This window comes from Lutra lutra, chromosome 12 (genome assembly GCF_902655055.1).
Source record: "Lutra lutra chromosome 12, mLutLut1.2, whole genome shotgun sequence".
Classification (NCBI taxonomy): Eukaryota; Metazoa; Chordata; class Mammalia; order Carnivora; family Mustelidae; genus Lutra; species Lutra lutra.
Window position 1 is genome coordinate 85,334,299 of NC_062289.1, and position 16,642 is coordinate 85,350,940.

The 16,642-nt window shown below is 41.6% G+C and overlaps 1 protein-coding gene across 1 annotated transcript in view; it reads left to right on the top strand.

The window, feature by feature from the left end:
- The first annotated feature begins 176 nt into the window (after nt 1-176).
- Nucleotides 177-16,642, top strand: part of IFT81 (intraflagellar transport 81) — a 191,283-nt gene continuing 174,817 nt past the window's right edge. Inside the window, exon 1 of the mRNA XM_047696337.1 lies at nt 177-265. The gene's annotated coding sequence lies outside the window, so the exon portion shown is untranslated. The remainder of the gene's footprint in view (nt 266-16,642) is intronic.

Below are 16,642 nucleotides of genomic sequence, written 5' to 3' on the forward strand. Positions count from 1 at the left end.
CCTTGGCTGGAGTCACACATCTTTTACAGGGGCCCTCTGGGAATTGAAGCCAGGCTGCAGCCCTACTCCCAATCCAGATGCTTCCTTAGTTACAGGATCAGGGAAGAAGCATCCTGAGCCAGGGAGGGGTTTCGGTGGCCAGCCTTTCAACTGAAAAAGTTTTATCACAACTTTAGGGACAATTGGAAAATGAAGGGAAGTGGAGGAAACACCCACAGTTCCACTCCTCGAACATAATTTTCCACGTTTGTTCGTTCCCTTTCAGGTATGTTTTCAGTGATATATTTTATATTGAGTTTTATTAATGCATTCAACACGTATTAATAAGCACCTTCAATATGCCAAGCCCAAACAGCCTGCCTTCATGGAGTATAAATCCTCATAGGTAGATGTGTAGAAAATTTTAGTTTGTAAATCACAGGCAATGATCATGTTTTTTCCTGACTCCTACTACTCGTATTTCCTGTGTTATTGGAGACTTGTCATAATGATCATTTTAAACAAATGGATTGTTTCTTCCGGAGGGTATGCTGTGATTTTCCTAGCCGTTCTCACCTGATTGCTTCTAGTTTGTGGAGCCTATGCATAATCTTGGATAAAATATTTTAGTTCATTTCCTGGATATGAGGTTCCTAAGCCATACCACCTTGTTTTTCCAGATTAAAAGTGTATAATAAGAGAATTTGAAGGAAATAGACAGCACCTCTCTCTAGAGATGGAATTTTGAGTTAGAAGATTAGAGCTGCCACCTTCCTCAGTCCAAAATGGTCCTAGGAAAAGGTGGTGATTTTTATTCATTCAGCAGATGTTACTGAGCACCTGTTGTGTGCTTGGCAGTATTCTTGATGCTAGGGATATGAGGGTGAAAGGGCAGATGAAGTCTTTGCCAATGTTGAGCTTGGTGCTGTTGGGAGGGCTTAAATTCTGTGTAGAAAAGGAATATATAGCTGCTTAATTCTTATTGGAAGGGGACTTAAAAATGCTTTCCTTAGGAGCCAAACTCAGTTCCAGCTTTTGTTAATGTTTATCCTACAGCGATGAGATGGTCTCAGCGTTACAAATCTTGAATTTAAATGGTTTGCGTGTGTTTTCCGGGTGCCTGGCTGGCTCAGTTGGTAAGCATGTGACTCTGGATCTTGGGTTTGTGAGTTCAAGCCCCATGCTGCGTGTAGAGATTACTTAAAAATAAAATCTTAAAAAAAAATAAGTGGTTTGCTTGTGTTTTGGAACAAGGCAGGTAGGAAAAATGTGTAAGTTTTCCTAAATGATTAGTTGGTATTATATCCTTAGGACCAACAAGAGAAGCTGATCTTGAAATGATTAGGAAAAGAAAGTTATTTCATTTATATTCTTGCCCTTTATCTGTTTTTAAAAACAGCTTTCTTTGAGGTGTAATTGACATATAAAAAACCACATACTTGGGACGCCTGGGTGGCTCAGTTGGTTAAGCAGCTGCCTTCGGCTCAGGTCATGATCCCAGCGTCCTGGGATCGAGTCCCACATCGGGCTCCTTGCTCAGCAGGGAGCCTGCTTCTCCCTCTGCCTCTGCCTGCCCCTCTGTCTGCCTGAGCTCGCTCTCTCTCCCTCTCTCTCTCTGACAAATAAATAAATAAAATCTTAAAAAAAAAAAACCACATACTTAAAGTGTACAATTTTATAAGTTTGACATATATATACACATACGTATACACATACATGCATACCCATGAAACCATCACCCCAGTCAAGATAGTGAATCTCTCCAGTGTATTAGCCAGAGTAATCTTAGTTTGTATAAAGTGAAAGTAAATGCGGATTACAGCTGGGACTTTTCACAAACCTACATTTTTTTTAAGTGAAACAAGTATTTATACAGATTAAAAGACCATCTTAATTAGGAAAATAAAACATATTCTTTGTAACAAATGCAAACAATACAGAACTGGATAAAACAAAAATTGGGAGTCCCAGACTCTTCCTACAGAGGTAGCTTCCATACTTTTAAAGTCCCATTAAGAAAGAAAAATTGGTGCCAATTCTTTTTTGTTATTTCTGATTTTTGTTATACTTACTGAAAGAATCTGGAGAATCTGGAGAACATGATGCTAAGTGATTTCCTTTGGGGGCATCTGGGTGGTTCAGGTGATTAAGCATCTGCTTTCAGCTCAGGTCATGATCTTGGGGTCCTGGGATGGAGCCCCATGCTGGGCTCCCTGCTCATCAGGAAGCCTGCTTCTCCCTCTCCCTCTGCCATTGCCCAGGCTCAGGCTTGTGCATTCTCTCTCTAATGAATAAATAAAGTCTTTATTATTATTTTTTTCATCTTAACAAAGCTGCTGTGTGGATTTTTTTTATTATGTTCAATTAGCCGACATATAATACATCATTAGTTTTTGATGTGTTCAACAATTCATTAGTTGCGTGTAACATCCAGTGCTCATCACCACATGTGCCCTCTTTAATACCCATCACCCTGTTACCCCACATACCTACATCTTAATCACATTCAGTTGCATATTTGTCATATGCTTAACTGAGTGTAGTCAGTTACTGAAACCGTGGGAATTTGGTTTTTAAAAAATGAGATTTTCAGTAAAGGTGCCGAGACAATTCAATGAGGAAAGAAAAGTCTTCTCAATAAATAGTGTTGGAACAACTGGATATCCACATGCGTATGATGAAGTTGGACCCCTGTCTCTTATCATATATAAAAATTAACTCAAAATGGATCAAACACCCAAGTGTAAGAGCAAAATTTTAAGGCTCAGATGAAAACACAAGTATGTTTTACATAAGTATTTATACATAAGTATAAATCTTTGTGACTTTGGATTAGGCAGTGGTTTTTTAAGACATGACACTGAAGGCACAGGTGGGTGACAAGACAAAAAATAGATAAAATTTAAAACTTCTGTGCTTCAGAGGACACCATCAAGAAAATGAAAAGGCGGTCCACGGTATGTGAAAAATACTTACAAATCATGTATCTGATAAGGGTCTAGTATCCTAAATATCTTGAGTAAGAGTCTTTAGCTCTTTATTTTATTAATTTTTTTTTTTTTTAAGTAGGCTCTATACCCAATGTGGGGCTTGAACTCATGTCCCTGAGATTGAGAGTCACATGTTCTATCAACTGAGCCAGCCAGGTGCACAAAGAGTTCTTTAACTCTTCTAAATAATTGGTAAAATGACAACCCAATTTAAAATGGACAAAAGATTGAATAGCATTTCTAGAAAGATGATACACAAATTGTCAATAACAATATAAAAAGGTGTTCAATATCTCTCACTAGGGAGATGTTCATCGAGAATACAACGAGAGGGGCACCTGGGTGGCTCAGTGGGTTAAAGCCTCTGCCTTTGGCTCAGGTCATGATCCCGTGGTTCTGGGATTGAGCCCTGCATCGGGCTCTCTGCTCAGTGGGGAGCCTGCTTCCCCCTCTCTCTCTGCCTGCCTCTCTGCCTACTTGTGATCTCTGTCAAATAAAAAAATAAAATCTTAAAAAAAAAGATCACAACGAGATACCACTTCTTCCGCTAGCATGGCTATAATTAAAATGAGGGACAGTCAAAAAGATGGCGAGGCTGTGGAGAAACTGGAAGACTTACACTGCTGGGAAAGTAAAATGGTGCAGCCCCTGGCAATTCCTCAGAATATAAAACAATCACCATGTGACCTAGCAGTTCCATTCCTGACTATACTGTACGCCCAAGAGAATTGAAAAGATACATCCATGCAAAAACTTGTGCATGAATGTTGACAATGTCATTCATAATAGCCAACAGGTGGAGATCACCTAAATATCTATCAGCTGATGAATGGAAAGACAAATGTGGTATGTCCAGACAATGGAATATTACTCAGCTGTAAGAAGGCAGGAAACACGGATACATGCTGCAATGAGCACGTATCTGGAGAACATGATGCTAAGTGAAAGAAGCCAGGTACAAAAGGCCATGTATTACATGATTCTGTTTGTATGAAATGTACAGAATAAGAAAATCCATAGAGACGGTCAATTAGTGGTTGCCTAGGGCTGGGGGAAAGAGACAATGGGGACTGATTACTAATGAGTACGAGGTTTCTGTTTGGTGTGAGAAAATGTTCAGGAAATTACATAATGGTGGTAGTTGCAGAATCCTTGTGACTATCCTAAAAGTCATCTATCTGTACATTTGAAAAGGGTGGCTTTTATGGTGTGTGAATCGTATCAAATTAAAAAGAAAAAAGAAAAACAGGGAGTAGATCATCAAGGCCTCAGAAAAAATGTGTGTACGCAATAATGGGGCCAAACCTCATGTTCTTTCTTCAGAGGGGAGCACCTCAGACCCTTACCTAGAGCTGAGCTTTTCTTTCTTTTTTTATTTTTTATTTTTTATTTATTTTTTTTAAAGATTTTATTTATTTATTCGACAGAGAGAGATCACAAGTAGGCAGAGAGGCAGGCAGAGAGAGAGACAGGAGGAAGCAGGCTCCCCACTGAGCAGAGAGCCCGATGCGGGACTCGATCCCAGGACCCTGAGATCATGACCTGAGCCGAAGGCAGTGGTTTAGCCCACTGAGCCACCCAGGCGCCCCCTTTCTTTCTTTTTTTAGATTTATGTATTTATTTGAGAGAGAGAGAGAGCAAGAGGACAGGAGTGGGAGGGGCAGAGGGAGAGGGGAAGAGAATCTCAAGCGGACGTTGCGCTGACACAGGGCTTGATCTCAGGACTCTGAGATCACGTCCAGAGCCGAAACCAGGATGCTTAACCAGCTGTACTACCCAGGTGCTCGCACAAAGTTTATGTTTAATTTAGATTAAGTTCTAACATCTGGATCATCTGGTTCCTTCGTTGCATACGAAGCTAGTTTATCACAACACTCCTCTAAAAACTGCCCTCCCTCACAGAGCTGGCCCCCCCAGGTTATACTATGTGACCTTATCAATTGGGCCACACAGGGAACCTAACCCAATTGGATTCTCTCCTCTGGTACTATGGAACTGGTAGAGAAGCAGCCCTTTGTTCTCTGCAAATGACTAGAACTGAGTTGATGTAACCTTCTGGTTGTGGCAGAGTCACGTCTGTGGATTAGCCCAGCAGGGGAGTTTGCAGAAACAAAAAAGTGAAACAGATAGACAAAGGGACACAGAGGTGAGAGTGACTAAGAAAATGGCCTTTTCGGTTTCTAAGGAGTTTCTGTTTCCTGCTTCTGCCCCCTTGGTTTGCTTTGCCACCACTGGCTGATAATAAATGTTCACTTTTCCCCCTTATGCTAGTAGGCTTTGAAATTGAATTGAAAAGACTTTGGCTATGGTAGTAGGTTCCAAGAGGTGAAAAATGTACTGTCACTGGTAATGTGGGCATTAAATGTTTGTGTGAATGCAGCGAATTAAAGGTGGGAGGCACTGCCAACGGGAAAAGCAGTAATAAATTAATAGCCCGTAAAAATAAATAAGTCCCTGTGAAAAGCAGAGCCAAGAACTCCAAAAAGCTCACCATTTATTTGAGAGGCTTGTAGTGGCTGACCTTGGTATACCTGAGGTTACAATGGTCGTGAGCCACAAAAGGCTCATTAGATGAAGCTGTATTTTTTGTTCAGGGGTATCTTTAATGGTAAAAAAATGTTTAAATGAAGTGTTCAGGCATTTAAAGATGTAAGATTCACTTATCTGGCACATAGACATTGTGAAATACATCATTGTATAACATAATGACAGATACATCTAGTCCAAATGTATAATTATATATACCTCCAGAAACAGCATATTCCCTAAATAAAGAACAAGTTGGTAGCAAAAGTGAGGAATAAATTATTTTATAATTTTGCTGTTTCTTTCCCTGGGGAGTCCTTGAGACTGAAGCTGTTATGGAATACAGAAGAAAAAAAAAAAAAAAGACCAAAAAACCTGACTCTTCTCTAATAGGCCATGTGCCGATCACAGCTAATCCTCCTCCATACCAGATCAGTGGCTCTCAACCCTATCCCACCCAGTGTCCCTTTAACAGGAAAGGTTTTCTAAAATCTCATTAGGAGCCCTGAAAGAAATTAATATGCACTGTAATCTATCCATACTCAAATATGTGTATATATGTGATATTTGTATATATATTTGGTTTGCATTTTCATAATTAATGATATTGAATTTTTCACGTGCCAGTCTCTACATCTTGGAGAAATGTCTGTTCAGATCCTTTGCCCATTTTTTTTTTTTTAAAGATTTTATTTATTTATTTGACAGAGAGAAATCACAAGTAAGCAGAGAGGCAGGCAGAGAGAGAGGAGGAAGCAGGCTCCCTGCTGAGCAGAAAGCCCGATGTGGGGCTCGAACCCAGGACCTGGGATCATGACCTGAGCCGAAGGCAGCGGCCTAACCCACTGAGCCACCCAGGCGCCCCTCCTTTGCCCATTTTTTCGTTGAGTGATTTGCCTCTTTAAATTTTGTGAGTTCTTTATGTATTCTAGGTACAGTTCTTTAACAGATATGTGCTCTGCAGATGTCTTCTCCCATTCAGTGTGGGGGGTTACAGTATTGAAATGGAGAAGATGGGAAGTATGATATTCTTGCAGATGGACTGGATCTATTTCTGTCACTGTGTTTCGAAATCCCAGCACATTTGACATTTGGTCTCAGATGTAAAAAAGACTTCGGAGACCACAGCCTTTGGATGACAACAGAGAGTAGGGGATAGTTCAGGGGGAAAGCTGGGAACTCAAGAGGTGATGAAGCAGTTGTGAGAGCGACCTGTAAGGAGCAAGGTATTCAGGAATGTATCCCATGTGCCAGACACTGGGATATGATCATATACTGGTTGTGCATCCTTAGAGCTAGTAACTTTTCAGCATTGTGTTTCTTTATATGTCAAATGGAGATCGGTGTTACTGTGTCAAGTACGATATTGTCTTTATGAAGGACACTGTGAAATGCTTTCTAAGGTTCATTTAATTCAGTCTCTCCCGAAGCATGAGGTGGGCACTGAGGAGTAAACAGACTTTGAGAGCCCATACTAACTGTAGAGTCAGGATTTGAGTCCACATTTGTCTGATTCCAGAATCTTTGCTTTTAACTATTTCATTACGTGGCCTTCAGATGTTGTAAAGTCACTTTGTTTGCTCTAAATCATCATGTAATGTTATGTGGGATTGTTTTTATGGTTCTGTTGCCTGCTGTGTACTAAGAGTAAGGGATAATGATGATTACGGGGATCAACTTGACATGGGAGAAACCTTGCTTGTAGAGATGATAGTTACTGGAAACCCATATGTTTTGTCCTGTTCCCTGATATGAGCATACAATGTAACCAAATATCTTTCAAATTTACTTATGAACTATTAGATTCTAAATATTTGGAAGGATTATACAACAGACTCAGGAAGATAAGACCCAAAGATATGGTCTCATTAGTGTCAAGTCTCATAACTTTCTAAGATGGTGTCTTAATGACTGTTGGAGGCAGAATAATGCCCTGCATCCTGGAATCCCGTCATAATCCAGGAAACTTGTGACTTTGTTACCTTCTGTGGCAAAAGAGGCTTTGCCAATGTGATTAAGGATTTTGAGATGGGGAGATTGTCCTGGATTATCCAAGTGAGTTTATTCACAAGGGTCCTTTAAAAAATGGACAGGAGGGGCTGAAGCATCAGTCAGAAAAGGCCTGTGACAACAGCAGCACAGGTCAGAGTGATGAGATTGCTAGCTAGGGGCCATGAGCCAAGGAATGAGGCTGGAAAAGGCCAACAGGTGAATTCCCTGGAGAGCCTTCAAAGAAATGCAGCCCTGCGAAGGCCTTGACTTTATGAGCCCACAAGACCCATTTTGGGTTTCTGACCTCCAGAACTATATAATGATATATTTGTATTGTTTTAAGCCACTAAATTTGTGGCAGTTTGTTATAGCACCAATAGGAAATGAATACAGTTACTAACTCCGTAGAAATATTATGAATATAAGAGTTGTAATTCAGATTGAGCTAGAAAGGATTTTATTTACCATTAATGATTTTAGTCACTAATCTCTGGACAGTTTGGTTTGTTTTCCTTCTGGGAGGATTTTGGTGTAAGTTTTTCTATGTACACTCAAATATGTGGCAAGGGACCAGGGCTTGAGGGAGAAGTGCAGAGCTAACTCAATTAGATAAATGATTATTCCCCAACAAAATAAGTTTTACTTATTTTATTTACTTATTTATTTATTTATTTTAAAGATTCTATTTATTTATTGGCAGAGAGAATGAGAGAGCACAAGCAGGGGGAACAGTGGGGAGAGAGAGGGAGAAGCAGACTCCCTGCTGAGCAGGGAGCCTGATTCAGGGCTCAATCCCAGGACCCTGGGATCATGACCTGAGCCAAAGCCAGATGCCCAACCATCTGAGCCACCCAGGTGTCCCCAAAAGAAGTTTTATAAGCATGGGGGAAAAAAAAACACCCTCTCACCCAAACGAAATGAGAGCTTTAAAAAAATTCAAGACCATTTGTGTGAATTTGGATTTTTTTCTCTTAAAAAATAAATGGAAAAGTAAAGAGTTTTAACAGAGTAAAAACGTTTGCCCCACTTAATAGTTTTGTGGTAACTAGGTAGGAATCCTATTCAGTGGTAGAAAAAGATACTGTGGTAGGTGATGTAAAGGGACAAAGGCTGCAAAGCACACATGTTTAACTTTAGAAGTTTAGAGTGATTAGAATCCCACTCAGGATGTATGTGGTACAGCTTAAACCAAGAGAAGTCAATCCTTACGTGATAACCATCCCAGTTTGCCTAGGACTGAGATGGGATTTTCAGTGCTAAAACTGGGGAAGTCCCCTGGCAAACAGGGTGAGTTGGTGACCCTTGGAAGGACTAAGTCATCTAGCTTCAGGGAGGCTCATGATAGCATGGACCCTGAGCCAGGCCCCCACCAGGGATGGACACTGCTTACCACACATCCCCTCCCCACCATCCCACCCCGGGGTCCACCTCAAGCGTCACTCTTAAGAGACTTGTCCTGGTTAAACTTGAATTAGATCTGTTAAAAGACAGAAGGGATTACCGTAAGAAGCAGGGATGCTTTCTAAGAAACGTAGTCTCTAAACCTGACGTTTCCTGATTCTACATCAAACAGCTTCAGGCTTATCTGGAAGTCTGAAGAAAAATGAAACAAAACAGTAGCAAGAACAAAAAGCATCAAGGGTGTACTTTTTTTTTTTTAATATTTTATTTATTTATTTGACAGACAGAGATCACGAGTAAGCAGAGAGGCAGGCAGAGAGAGAGGAGGAAGCAGGCTCCCTGTGGAGCAGAGACCCTGGGATCATGACCTGAGCCAAAGGCAGAGGCTTAACCCACTGAGCCACCCAGGCTCCCCAAGGGTGTACTTTTTATGGGACTTGTCTCATAATGAAAACCCATCTCCTTTGTGCTCTAGTGAAGACAGTTTTCTGGAATATACAGATTGTGTGTTAATCTTCCCCAGCCCCCAATGATCATTGTATTTTATTAGCCAAGGAACAGTCTCTATTAGATCTAAATCCAACACAAGGGAACCCAGGTTTCTTTGGCAAAAGAAACACAGAACTTTCTATTCCAAAAACCACCTACATGTGAGTGATACTTAAAGGACTTAAAGTCCTATTTTACAGTTGAGTTAAAGCTCCGTCTCATTAGTTTTTGATAAAACACTCTGGAAATGTTGCCTTTTTCTTATTATTATGCCCCCTCCTGTCCTAAGAGATCTGGTAATAATTGGTGGCTAAGAGAGAAACGAAAGCACAGAGGGAAGGACCCGTCAGACTCCAAAAACGTTGACCTGATCATAACGTTCTGAATTTCTGTTGTCTGGATGCAGATAGCAATAATCTCTAAGTTCATATAAGCAAACCACAAAGCCTTCTCTTGGGATAATCCCAGGTCTTTTCTGTCCTTACGTGTGGTCTGTGACAACTGTGCACCTGAGTAGTCTGGTAACTCTGAAGTGTTAGGTGTGTGCACTGTGAGCCGCGCTGAGATCTGTGAGGTGTGTAGAGCACGCAGTGGGTCAGCTCAACCAAGAGCAAGTGTTTGTGGAGGACGGCATCTTATCTCTACAGTTGCTTCCCCTTTTCTGGTTTTATCATTTCTCTCTTAGTAGGAAATTAAATGGGAAGTGGGATGATAAGCTACAGTCATTTTTTGGAGTCAGCTGAGGGTAAATGTTGCCTCTTTCCTGCCCTGAGAATTATCCAGAAGGCTCATCTCATGCTTCTTGCAATTAGCCTCTTTATTAGGGGTGGGATCCATTGGCCTCAGCCTTCTGTTTGGCTCAAATCTGCCATTTGGCTTTGGTTTTGGTCTCAGCCTCTGGAAACCCAAGTAGTCATATGATTACTTCAACGTCATTTCTGGCCTCTCCAAACTCGTACGCCATCATGAATGTGGGATTGTATAAGTAACCACTGTCTCCAGCCAGTGTCGATGTCAGCAATATGAATGAAGCTTGTTACTATGATGTTGTTAATACATTAATATTCACTTTTGAATGTAGGTGAGCATTCTAGTTGTAACTGGAATGAAAAAAGTCTCCTTAGGTTCTTTATATGTTGAAATTTTGTCAGTGGGTTGAAATATACACTTAGATTTTTAACTAAAATGAAATAATGATTGAAACGATTTCATTTTCCAAAATAATAACTAAGAACTCTCAAATAGTTTAATAAAACAATTGCTGGACAGACTATTAGGAGAGGTTTTTGGTGACTAAGTAATAATTTGAATAAGAGTAAAGGCATATGGGTGCCTGGGTGGGTCAGTAGGTTGAGCTTGATTTCAGCTCAGGTCATGATCTCAGGGTCCTGGAATCAAGGCCCCAGTCGGACTCCATGCTCAGTGGGGAGCCTGCTTGAGATTCCCTCCTCCCCGCCCCCCGCCCCTCCACCACCTCTCTTTCTCTCTAAATTAAATACTTAAAAAAAATAATAATAAAGGCCTAAAGATATTAGATATTTAAAATACCAGTGAAGAAATTCTGTAACTTACTCTTGAAAATATTCAGATAGTATCTTCAAGCAGTATGCAGAGCTTTAGTTTATGGGATCATCTCCATGAAATTACATCATTATCAGAAATTCAGTTTTCAAGTACAGAAGTTGAGGAGGATATGTCTTTACCATGATGATATGGCATCTAGAGGGAAGGAAAATTTGATAATTTTGTGGCGACATCTCGGTCAACAGTGCCCTATTCTGGCAAAGCAGCCTAAAGTATCTTAGCTCTAGTTTTGAAACGTTAAATGGTGAACCTCTAATCAATATCCAGATGTTCGGTGGACCAATCACAAGGACAGCCCTAAGGAATTAATGTTCCTATATTATAAAAATCAAACTTTAAAATTTGATTAGTAAAATACAGTAATAAAATTGAAATAACAAACCTTTGGAAAATCTTCAGATTTATTCTTGTACTTATGGCAGTGATATTGGGCTGTGGTTATTGATTTTAACACTCAGCCATCTGGCCAAGTGTGTATTTGGCTGGTGTGTAATGTGTATGGTATGTATGTGTATTCACATAACATAAAATTAACTTTTTTTTAGATTTATTTATTTATTTTAGAGAGAAAGAGTGTGAGTGTTGGTGGGGGAGGGGCAGCGGGAGAGGGAGGGAGAGTCTTAGCAGACTTCATGCTGAGCATGGAGCTTCACAGCCTGAGATCATGACCTGCGCAGAAACCCAAAATTGGATGCTTAACCAACTGCCACCCAGGCGCCCCTAAAATTAACTATCTTAAAATGAACAATTCAGTGGCATTTAATACACACACAATGTTGTGCAACCCCTTCCTTTATCTAGGTCCGGATCACTTGTATCCCCCGCAAAGGAAACCCTACACCCATTAGGCAGTAATTCCCCCTTTCCCGCTCCCTCCCAGGTCCTGGCACTTGCCCATCTGCTCTCTGTCTCTGTGGAGTCACCTAGTCTGCATAGTTCATGTAAATGGAATCCTACAACAAGTGACATTTTATGTCTGGCTTCTTTCATTTAGCATCATGTTTTGAGGTTCATCCACATGATAGCATGCATCAATATTTCATTCCTTTTTATGGCTGAATAATATTCCATTGTATGGATATATCACATTTGTTTATCCACTGTTTACATAATGGGCGTTGGGGTTGCTTTCACCTTTTGGCTAGCGTGAACAGTACTTCAGAGAACGCGTATGTACAAGTATTAGTCTGAGTCCCTGTTTTCTTTTCTTTTTTTTTTTCCTTTTTTTTTTTAAGATTTTTTTTTTTAAAAGATTTTATTTATTCATTTGACAGAGAGAAATCACAAGTAGGCAGAGAGGCAGGCAGAGAGAGAGGAGGAAGCAGGCTCCCCGCTGAGCAGAAAGCCCGATGTGGGGCTCGAACCCAGGACCTGGGATCATGACCTGAGCCGAAGGCAGCGGCTTAACCCACTGAGCCACCCAGGCGCCCCTTTTTTTTAAAGATTTTATTTATTTATTTGACAGAGATCACAAGTAGACGGAGAGGCAGGCAGATAGAGAGAGAGAGAGAGGGAAGCAGGCTCACTGCTGAGCAGAGAGCCCGATGCGGGTGAGTCCCTGTTTTCTATCCTTGCTGTATACACCTAAGAGGGGAATTACTGGGTCATACTGTAATTCTGTGCTTAACTTCTTGTGGAACCACCAACTGATCCCCCCCGTTATTCTTCATACCCAAGTTGTGTGCACAGTTGTCTGCTGAGCTAGAAATTCATAGTTTCTTTGAGTGGCTCCCCAGATAACCATGGTGTGGTAACACCGTGTCGCTGGGAGGATCAGATTCCAGAGACCTTTGCCAGGATTTACAAGTTGTCCTTGTACCTGGGCAAATCTGCTGAAGACAAATGCAAACATCTGTGCTAGGAAAAACTCACCCGACCTCAGTTGTGCTGGCTTATGGGGGACGTTCCTCTGTGCAGTCATCAAATACTTACTCAGCATGTGGTGTTTATCGGGACCCAAATAGGCCAAAATCTCTGCCTCAGGAAGCTTATATTCCAGTGTCAGGAGACAGGCAGCAGACAATAAAAATAATAAGTAGGGGCAGTCAGAGAAGGCCACGCAAATTTATTAGCCTGTGGTTGTTTATAATTCTCTTAATATTGAAAAAATTTTTTCTGTTTTGACTGTCATTAAGTTCTCTTTTTCTTTTTTTAAAAAAATATTTATTTATTTGACAGACAGAGATCACAAGTAGGCAGAGAGGCAGGCAGAGAGAGAGAGAGAGAGAGAGGAGGAAGCAGGCTCCCTGCGGAGCAGAAAGCCCGATGCGGGGCTCGATCCCAGGACCCCGAGATCACGACCCGAGCGGAAGGCAGAGGCCCAACCCACTGAGCCACCCAGGCGCCCAGTTCTCTTTTTCTGTAGTTTATTGACTTCTTTTTCTTAGACACACATCTCTGACAAGACTTCTGTCTTTTTACTTTGTTCACAGAACCAGCTTTTAGTTTTGTTATTTGTCTCAGTTGTTTGGTATTTCATTGACTTCTGCCCCAAGAGTTATTATTTCCTTCTTGTTTCTTTCAGTTGATTCTGCTGCTCCTTTTCCAGGGTTTCAGGTCGAATGCTTGGGCCCCTGTCTTTTTGAACCTTCCTTGTTTCCTGATAAATGTATATAGAGCTATACGTTTCTCTTTAAAGTAGTGCTTTTGCTGTGTCCCACCAGTTTTGACATGTGCTGTTTTCATTATCACTCAGTTTTACACATTTCCAAAAGTCACTTAGCAGTATGTTATTTGGCTTCCGCATAGTTTTAAAATCCATCTTTAAAAAATGAATTTCTTGGGGTGCCTGGGTGGCTCAGTGGGTTAAGGCCTCTGCCTTCGGCTCAGGTCATGATCCCAGGGTCCAGGGATTGAGCCCCACATCGGGCTCTCTGCTCAGCAGGGAGCCTGCTTCTTCTTCTCTCTATGCCTGCTTCTCTGCCTGCTTGTGATCTCTGTCTGTCAAATAAATAAATAAAATCTTTGAAAAAAGAATAAAAGTCTATTTCTTAAAAAAAAAAAAATGAATTTCTTGGGTCGCCTCGGTGGCTCAGTCATTAAGCATCTGCCTTCGGCTCAGGTCATGATCCCAGGGTCCTGGGATCCAGCCCCACATTGGGCTCCCTGCTCAGTGGGAAGCCTGCTTCTCCCTCTCCCTCTGCTCGTATTCCCTCTCTCTCTGTCAAATAAATAAATAAAATCTTTTTAAATAAATAAATAAGGAATTTCTCATTTCATTGAAATGCAGTTGGAGAGCCTAGTCTGTATCATATTGATTGCTGAAGTGATTCATGTCTGCTTTTGTCCATGCTCCATGTGCACTTTATTTTATTTTATTTTTTTTCAAAGATTTTATTTATTTATTTGAGAGAGAGACAGTGAGAGAGAGCATGAGCGAGGAGAAGGTCACAGAGAGAAGCAGACTCCCCGTGGAGCCGGGAGCCCGATGCGGGACTCGATCCCGGGACTCCAGGATCATGACCTGAGTCGAAGGCAGTCGTCCAACCAACTGAGCCACCCAGGCGTCCCTCCATGTGCACTTTAAAAGAATGTGCATTCATGGCTGGGTGTTGAATTCTCTATAAGTCTCTTAGCTGAAGGGAGGCCCTCTCTCTAAGGAGTACACTTAAGCTGAGATTTGAATGTCAAAAAGAGCCACCTCTGGAAATCTGGGAAGAAAGGATCCAGGCAGAGGAGATAGCAGGTATAAGGCCCTGAGGTATGAACAAGCATTGTATGTCCCAGGAGCAGAAAGGGGGGCAGTATGAATGGAGTGTAGTGGGCAAGGAAGAGAGTAAAGTGAGCTAAGATCCTGAGAGGAAGCCAGGGCCCAGATCAGGTAAAGCCTTAGGGGCTATTGTATGGATTTTTATTTTATTTTATTTTATATTTTATTTTTTAAAAGATTTATTTATTTGAGAGAGAGAGAGAGCACGGATGGAGGGTGGTGAGGGGAAGGGGCAGAGGGAGAGAGAGTCCCAAGCAGACTCCCTGCTGAGTGTAGAACCTGGTGTGGGGCTTGATCTCATGACCCTGAGATTGGGACCTGAGCTGAAACCAAGAGTTGGATGTTTAACCAACTGAGCTACCCAGGCGCCCCATGGACTTTTGGTTTTAATTAACACAGTACATTCATTGACCACTTACCAGGTGCTGTGTGCTAAGCAATTTATATAAGCTGAACGTGAAGTACAAATTGATCACATTTTATCTTATTTTATTTTTTTGAAGATTTTATTTATTTTATTTGTCAGAGAGAGAGAGAGAGCACACAAGCAGGGGCAGGAGCAGGCAGAGAGAGAAGCAGACTCCCTGCTGAGTAAGGAGCCCAGTGTGGGACTCGATCTCAGGACCCTGGGATCATGAACTGAGCTGAAGGCAGACAAGACACTTAACCGACTGAGCTACCCAGGTGCCCCTGATCTCATTATATACAATAGAGGAATCACTTTGATATTAAAAGTACTTTAGTGATCATATTTAGCCCTGTCCTTTCCTTTTGTAAATAAGAAAACTAAGAGAGTCTCGAGGATTCTCATAGCTAGTTGTTTGCGGCTCAGGCTCTGGACATTCCTGTCTCTTTGATAGATAAGCTCCTAAAAAGGAGAACTCCATTTTTATATAATTTCATTGAAATGTTACTGAAGAGAATCTTACCTTGTTAGGAACCCTCTGTAAACCAGAGGTCCCTTTTACCCATACTATGTGTGGATTTTGTACATCTAGATTTTTACTGATCAGTTTTATTTCAAGTAAGTGCCCCACAGGAACTCCTTCCTCTCCTAAAACACTCTGCTCCCTCTAATTTTACCCTTCTGCTGCAGGCTGACATTTGGATATGTTTCTGTGAGGCAGCAGCTTCACTGCCCTCTCTTCTCCTGGGGGCCACCTTCATTTCCAGGACGACCCATCTCACCCTTTTTTGATGAGGCCTCTGTGGCACATTCAAAAGCCTCCACATCACAGAGACACTCAGTAATTGCCCATTGGCATTGCCTCGCTGCCTGCATGCGGGTTTTCCCACCTCACCCACCTTCGAGGCCAAGCCACTTTGGCCTCCTGGCAACATAGGGGCAAATGTGGATGGACCCTGAGCAAGCAAAGCTGAATCCAGGGGCTGCGCCAGGCTGTCCTCACTCCCAATGGCCACTGTGCCCATTAGATGCCTGCCTACCTACGAGCCTAACTCAACCCAGGGGTCAGCAAGTGCCCTTGCGAACCTTGTCCTGTGGTGCTTTATCTGAACTTGAAGGCAGAGTTATTCCCATCAGAAAAGGAGATATTTTTTCCCTGATGGTGGATGGCAAAGTCAATGTCTCGGGCTGGGTCAGTGCTTGAGTTCCACCCTAAGAAAGCCAAAGGTGAGATTTATCTCCGTGAAACATCGGCTTATCTCTTCTTCCTTGCAGGTCCTTGCAAATACTCTTCTGGCTTGCTGGCCCTTCTGGGGATCTCCACTGTAATATTTTCTTACACGACACATATTACATGATTTTGGAGGGTGTGAGGAAATCTGAATAGCAAGCTGGCTTCAGCCTTCATCTGAGACTCAGACCGAAAGAATGTAGAGATGCTACAAAGGAAATATCTATTTTTAATGCTATAAAGAAATATCCACAAAATATAAAAATTGTACAGTTGCCTATGCATTACTTTTTATTTTTGTTTTTGGCAATTTAAAAAATTGTAAATGTACATAA